The 10,031-nt window shown below is 46.7% G+C and overlaps 1 long non-coding RNA gene across 2 annotated transcripts in view; it reads right to left on the reverse strand.

Moving 5' to 3' along the window:
- The window catches only part of LOC116069799, a 31,011-nt gene that overhangs the window by 8,045 nt on the left and 12,935 nt on the right, over positions 1–10,031 (reverse strand). The window contains exons 1-2 of one of the 2 annotated variants that reach the window (XR_004110144.1): positions 6,729–6,769; positions 378–517 (exon numbers count right to left, since the gene is read on the reverse strand). This is a non-coding gene — a long non-coding RNA (uncharacterized LOC116069799). Of the gene's footprint in view, positions 1–377; positions 518–6,728; positions 6,770–10,031 lie in introns of those variants that run through there. The other variant, XR_004110143.1, reaches the window with a different exon arrangement.

The following is a 10,031-nucleotide window of genomic DNA, read 5'->3' on the forward strand; positions in this document are numbered from 1 at the left end:
GGTGGTGGTGGTAGTGATGATGGTGGAGGTGGTAGTGAAGGTGGTGGTGGTGGTGGTAGTGGTGGTGGTGGTGGTGGTGGTAGTGGTAGTGGTAGTGTTTGGTTGTTAACTATCTCTTTGTCATACTTTGAAACAACATCTCTTTTTTTAGCCCAGAGTGGCCTCAGCCTTAAAATCGTCCTGGCTCAGTCTGCTATTGCTGAGATTACAAGTGTGTAACACAGTGCCTGGGTCAGTACCAGCTGCCCTCTACAGATAACCTAGAACCTCTACTTCTAACCAAGAATTGTTGGCACCTTACTGGCAAGTGTTAGAGTCTAGATTCTATTCCAGGTACCCATGACTTTGCCCACACAGCCCTTCAGCCTGGGACATACCTCTTTGGTCTGTGTTCTATTGAGTTTGGGGCTTCATTTGTTGGCGGTGGCCCTGAGTTTTGGTCTCTTCCTCTGGCAAGTGGCTGTAGGGTTGGCTGCTAGTCCTCAGAAGCATTGCAGAATGATTTCGCTGGCCATTGCTTATAAAGGGAAAACAAAGGGTCCTGAGTGGGGAACCAACTTGTCTGAGGTTGGGGTTGGTCTGTGGAGCTGGGCCAGGCTGGGTTTCTGTGGTCACCTTCCTCTTTCTTTCTCATGCTCTGACTGTGCTCTGTGCATCTGCACAGTCCTCACACTATGCGGCCCCAGCTTCCACCCCACCTACCTCCCAGGCTCAGTTGCTTCCCCAGCCCTTCACTAGAGATCCTGGAGGAGCAGCAGCAAGCTCATATGTGTTACAGCACAACCCTTGATTTAGCTGTGCACCCCGCCCCCAGCTCCCCTGAAGCCTGCTCCTCCCACAGTCTTCCCTGATTTAGTAACCATACCATCATTCCCCCTGGTTATTCAGGCAGAAAGCCTTGGAATTATCCTACATTTCCTTTTCCCTCAGCCCCCTCATCTGATCCATTAGCGAAAACATACTGTAATCGACCTATCCTCCCTCCTGTCCCAACCAGACTGGTCCTGAATTTGCTGTACTGCAGAGTCATGTGTCTAGTATCCCAGCATCCCTACAGCAAGATGGTGGCAGGTGGAGTCTGGGGAATCACCTGGAGCTTGCAGGCCACTGGTCTGGAGCACACAGTGCAGCAGACACCAGGAAGAGGTCAAGCACCAATCTTAAGCCTCCACATGAATGCTGTGACCTGTTCTCTCCCGTACATAAAACAAAGATTTAAAAAAGAGCCTGAGTTACAATTCTACTCCAGGTCAGTAACTCTAAAAGGACAGCATTATTCTGGCCTGTACATTCTTTTTGTTTGTTTGTTTGCTTTTTTTGTTTTGTTTTGTTTTTTGAGACAGGGTTTCTCTGTGTAGCCCTTGCCTGTCCTGGAACTCACTCTGTAGACCAGGTTGGCCTCGAACTCAGAAATCTGCCTGCCTCTGCCTCCCAAGTGCTGGGATTAAAGGCGTGTGCCACCATTGTCCAGCGGCCTGTACTTTCTTTAAGGGGGTAATCTCTTGGACTGGGACTGTAGCTTAGCAGTAGAGAGCACTTGCCTAGTATGTACGAGGCCCTAAGTTCAATCTCTTAACACTAAAGCCCAAAACAAACCAAGCAGGGAGTGGGGCTTTTCTAAATCCTGCTTTATCTGGGCAAGTTTTTAACCCCTGAGTACTTTGGTTTTATTAATTATAACTTGGGGACAATAGCAGTGCCTACCTTACAGAGATACAGATTAAAGAGTGGATAAGTTAAAAAAAAAAAAAAGAAAACAGGCGGTGGTAGTGCCTACCTTTAACCCCAGCAGCACTCTGGAGGCAGAGAAAGGAGGATCTCTAAGTTGGAGTCCAGCCTGGTCTACAGAGCTAGTTCCAGGACTGTCAGAGATACAATACACTGGATGAAGTGCTTCGTAAAGTTGACTCTATTATGGTTATTAGTTTGTTATTGTGACACAGCGTCCTGCTCTGCAGCCCTGGCTGGCTTTGTACTTTGTTCTCTTCCCTCAATCTCCGGAGTACTGGCATTACAGGTGTGAGCCACCACACCCAACTCTATTACCATTTTGAAGTCATTATCAACATTACCTTCGATGTCCATTTAACTTCGGTTTTAAACTTTCTCTTTTTAGATTTATTATTCTATGTGCAGGAATGTTTTGCCTGCATGTGTGTCTGTGTGCCACATGCATGCCTGGTGCCCTTGGAGGTCAGAAGAGGGCATCAGCTCCTCTGGAACTAGGGTTGCAGATGGTTGTGAGTCACCATGTGGGTGCTGGGAATCGAATCCAGGTCCCCTGCAGGAGAAGCAGCATGTCCTCTCAGTCACTGAACCATGAACCATCTCTCCTGTCCCTAGTTTTTCTAAAAGAGGCAATTTTTCCCCTGTCTTTGAGAAATAAGAACGTGTACATTTTATCACTTTTTATGGTCTATACCCCAGTCTGCTTAACAGAAGTACCAGGGTCTTTGACCAGCAAGTACACCATGGTCTCTTCCTTAGCTCCATAGTAAATGTCTTTCCCTGTGGCTCATCCCTCTGCAATCACACTATGCTCGTCGTGGTTCTGTGTGCTAGTCAGGCTTTGTCATTCTTCCTTCCATCTCAGCCCCATCAGTATCCCTTAACCTTGCGAGCCAGTGACTCAGGGAGGCCCTCTCATTTCATACATTTCTATTATTACTGCTGTGGCAGAAGCAGCAGGGAGGTGTTCCTTCAGCTCCTGGTTTGAGGTGCAATCTGTCATGGCAGGGACATTACGATGGCAGGACCTTGAGGCAGCTGGTCACCTTGTATCCACAGTCAGGAAGCCGAGAGCAGAGAAGGTTGCTGTTCAGCTCACTTCCTCCTGTCTGTGCAGTCTGAGATCCCAGCCCGTGGAGTGGCACAACCTACATACAGTGCGGGTCTTCCTACCTCAGTTAACCTAAATGAGAACATCCCTCATCTATATGCCCACAGGCTTGTCTCTTGAATGGTTCTGGATCCTGTAACTTGACAACCCATGTGATCTGTGCTCTGCTATGGCACTGATCCCCGACTTAAATTGAACGTGCCTCTCACAGACTGAACTCCAGGAGAACAGAAGTCAACTCATCCTTTCCCTTCACTGACACAGAATTTTGCATGATGGTAAATAGCAAATGATGAATTAACAAGCGAATGAGTAGATTGATGAGAAAGACCAAGGTCAAAAGTCCAAGGGACTAATGTGTTGTCCTTGCAAGAGTAACTCAGCTTTCTCATAGGCCTCCAGTCCTGAGGCTGGAATGTCTATTCTGGTTTCAGTAGGTTCTGCTTGCTGGAATGTGGGCTTCAGTGCTCACGGGCATCCATGGTATTATAAAAAGAGAAGAAGACTTTGCCCCTTCAAACAGAGATCAAAGCTGGACACGAAGCTACAGTGTGACAGAGAAGTCTGCCTAGCCTCCTGTCTGTGTGCCAGACACATTTGCTTTTTCCTTCCTTCTTAAATCAGGGGAGGACGAACCCTCCTGACACCAGAGCACTGCGTTCTGGTTTTTCTGGCTGATGACACATTCTTTACTGGGTTAGAGCAGAGGTTCTGTAGACCTGGGCCAGTCTCCGACAGAGTCCACACTGGGACACGGCGAAATGAGAACCAGGACAACATAGGGACTTTTTATAAAGCTAAATTAATTCTGAGATTGTCTGTCCTACATTTTTCTGTGTCAGGCTGCCCTTTCTTTTATGAAACCAGGGTGACAGGAATTGATGATTTTATGTCCTTGCTTGTCAAAATCACCTATTTAATTCTCCTTTGAAATTTGCTGGCTGAGGAAAAGTGACTGACCTGGGACGAGAACATAGGCTTGCTAGTTTCCAGATACCGAATGCCCTTGGTTCTACAGGCCTCTGGAGAGGTTTCTACACAAGGGAGAATGCAAGAACTGGCTGTGAATTATTATTGACAGACAGCAATACAGAAGAACCTACTTGCTCTTGTTATAACTAGCGAGACAGTCTAGACTGGAATGTTTCCACTGATGTCAGCTGACATATGGTGGCTCTAATCCCTGCCCTGATGAGGCTGAAGTAGGTAGATCTCTGAGTTCCAGCCCAGCCTCATTCTTAAAAGAAACAGACAGACAGACAAAAGTAAAACAAAAACTTATATATATATATAAAATCAACTGATTGATTAAGTCTTTTGCAGGTAAGTAGTCAGCAATTGAATGGCTGTCCCAGTACTGCCAGTGCTCACTACGCAGGCATGTGGGGACTGCTTACAGATCTTAGCCTTGGATTCAGACAGACCTGTATTTTAACACCAGTTTCATCATTTATTACGTGTGTGATCTAGAGCAAATAAATTTTCTGCTACTTAAAATGGGAGATAGAAAGCCAGGTGGTAGCCGGGCAGTGGTGGTGCATGCCATTAATCCCAGCACTTGGGAGGCAGAGGCAGGTGGATTTCTGAGTCTACAGAGTGAGTCCAGGACAGCCAGGGCTACACAGAGAAACCCTGTCTCGAAAAACAAAAAACACAAACCAAAAACCAAAAACAAAACAACAACAAAAAAAGGAAAACTAAAAAAAAAGAAAGAAAAAAGAAAAAAAAGAAAGAAAGAAAAAAGGAAGCAAGCCAGATGGTGGTAGCGCATACCTTTAATCCCAGTACTCAGGGGGCAGAAGCAGCTGGATCTCGAATTCAAGGCCAGCCTAGTCTACAAAGCAAGTTCCAGGGCAGCCAGGGTTACGCAGAAAACCCTGTCACAAAAACCAAAATTAATATAATAATAATAATAATAATAATAATATAATATCATGGTATATTATGGCTTATTATTATTGTTACAAATACAATAAAATAAGAAGTAGAGACTAGAAAAATGGCTCAGAGATTAAGAACACTGGCTGCTCTTCCAGAACACTTGAGTTTGAATCCCAGCACCCCCATGGCAGCTCACAGCTGTCCATTACTCCAGTCCCGGGGGATCTGAAGCCCACTTCTGGCCTGCTCAGGAGCCAAGCATGCACACTGTGCACAGATGTACATGCAAGCAAAGCACCCATATACATAAAAAAGTAATTTTTAAAAAAGAAAAGAAAGGGAGGCATGGTGCCAGGAGAACCTGTCACAGGGCAAACTAACCTGATCATAGAGGCTGGGGAAACCTTAAGGAGGTAACCACTGAGCCAAGGGCTGAAGTAGGATTAGCCAGAATAATGCCGTTGGTGGAGAGCATTCTAGGCAGAGAAGAAAGACTGTGTACAAGGGCAGGATGATGCAGGGGAAGCAGGAATGGAGAAGAAACACATCTTGGGCATGCTAAGGACTTTTACTTCCACTCTTAAAGGTTCTAGCTGGGTGTGGCAGCTCACATCTTTAATGCTAGCACTCAGGAAGCCCAGGCTGGTAGATCTCTGAGTTTTGGGCCAGCCTGGTCTTCAGAGTGAGTACCAGGACAGCCAGGGAGGGCTACACAGAGAAACCTTGTCTCAAAAGCAAAACAAAACAACAAAAAGGAGAAGTTCTAAGTAAGCAGCAGAGAGCGTGATCAGATTTACAGTTTTAAGATTCTTCTGCACTGTGGTTATGGGGGATGGCACTGTGGGTGGGATGGGCAAGCATACCAAGCTGAGGCCAGAGGAAAGCCAGTGTGTAGAGTTCAAGAAATGCATAGTGGAGCCTTGGGCTGGTGAAGCAGTCTGGGAGAAGATAAGTGCATGGTGTCAAGGACCACTTAGGAGATAAAATGGCCATGACTGAGCAATGTATTCCAGGAAGGATGATCGTGAGAGAGTTGCCTAGCATGACACCCAGGTTTCTGGATAGAACTGTTGCCAGGCAACAGAGTGAAGCCAGAAGGGAGTAGGGAAAGCCTGTGACACGATTTCCCTTATAGTTGTTGTTAACTCCGTGTTTGCAAAATGAAAGGTGTGAGGATGTACGGCTCCCTGGTTGCTAACCGAGGAAGAAAGACTGCCTGATGAAGGGTGCATGATGCAGGCACACAAGAGCTGAGGCTTAGGTCATGACTTGACATTCAGGGAGTGTGTGGCTTTAAGAGGCTGCTACATCACCACTCTGGGCATGAGCTCTAGAATGAGTGGCCAACTTAGCCTGGAAACTTACGGACATAGTAGACTCTCCAACCTTGTTTGTGACCACTGGCTCTGTTAATGGGGCTGCTCCTTGAGAAGCCGTTTCCTACAGACTCGTTTTGATTAGATAAAGGTGAAACGCAGTAAGTCCAGAATGTGTCCACAGGAGCCCATTTGCTCTCTCTGCTAATCTTACAGAGTGAGATGTTATCTGGATCAGACCCTTCTCTCTGTCCTCCCCTGTCCCTAGGAGGAGATGTTAAGCAATCGGCTCAAAGCCTCGAAGCTGAAGGACAAACGAACGCCCTTTTGGAGTGAGTCCCATGTTCCTTTTCTTACTTGGGGCTTGGATCTTTGTGCAGCCTACACAGCCTCTTCCTAGGTCAGATGGAGCTGGGTAGAACTACAGGGTCAGGCTAAGGTCATAGACACCGGCGGTGCTGAGCATGTGGGGGTGAGGGGAAATGATGAGGGGACGTCAAAGGATTGTGCTGCTAAGCTGGAGTCAGTTCTGACTCTTGGTCACCCCTGCTATGCTCCTGAATGTCTTCCTGGAAATGCAAGATGAAGTTTATGGAAGTTATAGAAAGAGGGGCAGGTGGACGCTGAAAATCCAGCCTGCTTCCCTTCCCCGCCTCTGCAAATGAGACATGAAAAACGTGGTTTGAACCTACTGCTGAGGTTTCCATGGTGGCTCCACTCTGCCGCCCTTCCCATTGGCTAAGACTTCCTGCTCTGGCTTTAACAGAGGCTCAGATATGGGTCTCTTTCCTGATTGGCCAGCTCGCGCTGCAGTGCCATAGCAACAGAGACAGAGGGACCAGTCTCTGCAGAGACTTGAGTCACCATCTACCTGGGGTGGGCTGCTTGTAGGGGGTAGAAGGGGGGTCGGGTGACTCCTGATGGAGTTCATAGTCAAGCGGTGGACTTTCCACACTGGCTGCTCAGGGGTTGGGGGCTGGTGGACTTCTCACATTGTCTATTTTGCATCTTGCAGCATCTGAGTATCCTTGCTTTTTTTTTCTGGGGCTTTTATGCCCTGTAGGAGAAAAAAAAAAAAAAACCTCTGGCAATGCCAGAAGTTAACTCATTTGCCCATATTCACATAAACAGCAAGGCAGGATTTGAGTTTATATTCTATTGTCTGACTGGCTTGCAAGGGATATTGTGGGAGAATCCAGGGGGTTGGTTTTTGTTTTTGTTTTTGTTCTTTTTCAAAACTAACCCTTTTTTATTTTCAAACGCTGAATGCGTTTCAAGATACTCTTCCATGTAAACTATCCAGCCACCTCGACAGCCCTAGGAGCTCTGTAAGCCAGGATCTAACCGCTCATTTTACGACCACAGCCCAGAGTTCCGAGGAACAGGTGGCTTCTTTTGTGTTGCAGAGCGCCAAAGGCTACATACCCAAAGCATTGCCTTCTCCGCCCTGGGGTCTCCAGGGAGCTGACAAGTGGGCTTTTGTAGCCTGTCAGAGAAGCCGATAGAATTAGGCAGCCAGAGCTAGGTTTAGTCACTCACACTGGTAACCCCAGTACTCAGGAAGCTGAGGCAGAAGAATTGCCATGTGTTTGAGGCCAGCCTGGGTTACCAAATGAATTCTAGGCCAACCTGGGCTAAAGTGTTTAAGACACCCCCCCCCCATTTCTAAATAAATAAATAAAAGCAAAAAAGTATAATTAAGCTTTCTGGAGCAAGGAGTTTCACTCAGTCTTAGAGCATATGCCTACTACATCTGAGTCCCTGGATTTGCTCCCCCACACAACTTTTTGAGACCAGGCTTCTCTGTGTAGTCCCGGCTGACCTGGAATTCACTTTATTTAAACCAAGCTTTACACTTTATTTACAAGTTTATTCACTTCGAACTCATGAATACACACCTGTGTTGAGGTTTGGAGGTATAGCCAGGCCAACAGTTAGAAAAGTAGATTAGGGGTTACCCCCCAGTAATTGTCAAAGTGAAATAAAATAACCATAATCTGACTCTCATTCATTTGTAAGCTAGGCCTACAAATGGGTTAAGTCTAAATTGCTTCAACTACACAGCTGTCTTTGCCTGAGATTAAGATCATGAGCCACCATGCCTGGCACATCATATTTTTAAAAAGAGAGAATTAGGTACCTGGACCCAGAATCCTATACCATACATAACCTTAATCTGCCGGCCTCAGTAAACTCCTACGTGTGGCTCTTGTCCCATGCACACCTGCTCTGTCCTGCTCTCATATGTGAGCAGATGAAGAAATATTCCTAATCATCCTTCCAGTAGCTTAAGTATGTATATGTATTCCTGACCTCACTGAATGCTTGTCTATAATTTCAGGGCTTCACAGTTTGCATGGTCCTAGCTACAGGAGCCTGGGAAGATTAAGCCCAAGGTCACAGAGTCTTAAGATTTATTTTATGAGTGTGTTCTGCCTGCCTGTATGTTTGTGTACTGTGTGTGCTTACTGCCCTCAGAGGCCAGAGAGAGGGTGTCAGATTCACTAGAAATGGAGTTATATTTGATTCTGAGCCTGTGTGTGTGTGTGTGTGTGTGTGTGTGTGTGTGTGTGTGTGTGTGTATGTGTGCTAGGAACGGAGCTTCTGCAAGAACAGTAAGTACTCTTAACTGCTGAGCCATCTGCCCAGCCCTCCAACAGTCTTAAACCAGGATTCTAAAACTAAGGGCACTAGACCCAGGCCATGGTGTTGCTCTCCCTGCCCCCACAGAGAGCAGCTCCGTGTGTGCTCGAGGGCTGATTCTCCCCCCCCTTTTTTTTTTTTTTTTTTGGTTTTTCAAGGCAGGGTTTCTAGTTTCTCTGTATAGCCCTGGCTGGAACTCACTCTGTAGAACAGGCTGGCCTCGAACTCAGAAATCCGCCTGCCTCTGTGATTCTCATCTCCTTAAGTGTGCACTTTTCTCCAACTGAAACTGCAGTTATGGATTTGCACAGGAAAATGGAGACTCTAAGGACCGGCTTTGTGTAAAGGAATCTGAAGTAGTTGTTCCTCACGGAGTGACTCAATGTCCCTAACAGGAAGGCATGGGCAGCAGAAATAAAGGAAAGAAACCCCAGTGCTTTCTTAGTTCAAATTCAAGCTGAAAGTAAACGTTTTGGAAGTTTTCTTTCTTTCTTAGCCAGCTCAGGCTTCCTGAAGTTCTTGTCTTGGGGACTAGACTCACCTTCCTGCCCTTCCCAGAGCATTGGTTCTGAAGATAACCAGGTGAAAAAGCTCCTGCCTGATGCTCTACACCAGTAAGGAACAGGCACGTTTTTCTCTTCAACAACAGTGAGAGGCACCTTTCCTGCCCCAGACACCAAGACACTGAGGAGGTGTGCGGAAGACTAGAACAAGCCTGCTTCCATGAAAGCTGCAGCCTAGTGGAAGAGATGGACAGAAAGCCCAAATGTAACTACATCAGAATCTTAGATGGTGATAAAAGGCTTGGCTTGGATTGAGTGGGGATAAAGGGACAGTCATAGACTAGTGGGGGCGGGGCTTGGAGGGAGGAGGGGGTAGTACAAGATGGCCAGGAAAGGTTTCTTTAAGAAGGTGGCAACTGGACAGATATTTGGGTGACCATGTAACAGAGCTTTTAAACTTAACGCCTGATCATATCCTGGGCGGACTTCTGTTTCTCTTGGTTATGCTCGCAAATACGCTCTTCTGAAGTGCAGGAAGCCAGAGATATTCCAAATTCAAAGACCGGGAAGTGGAATGGAATCTGTTGATCTGAGCCTTGAGTAGCTCATGTCTCCACTTCCCAATTCCTAGTGTGTGAAGTGGGAACTACAGCCGCCTCCCTGCTTCCTTTGTAAGGACACAGAATGTAAGAGGCTCCAAAGCACACAGGATTTTTAAAAGGGGGAGGGGGCTCTCTGACTCCTTTAAGGCCTTTGAAATGTCTCTGGGAGGGTTTAGGATTTTGGTTGCTGCCTCTTGGTCGGGCATCCTTCAGGGGCATCCTTCACGCTTACAGGTGTTTGTTGAGG

This window comes from Mastomys coucha, unplaced genomic scaffold (genome assembly GCF_008632895.1).
Source record: "Mastomys coucha isolate ucsf_1 unplaced genomic scaffold, UCSF_Mcou_1 pScaffold22, whole genome shotgun sequence".
NCBI classification, from domain to species: Eukaryota; Metazoa; Chordata; class Mammalia; order Rodentia; family Muridae; genus Mastomys; species Mastomys coucha.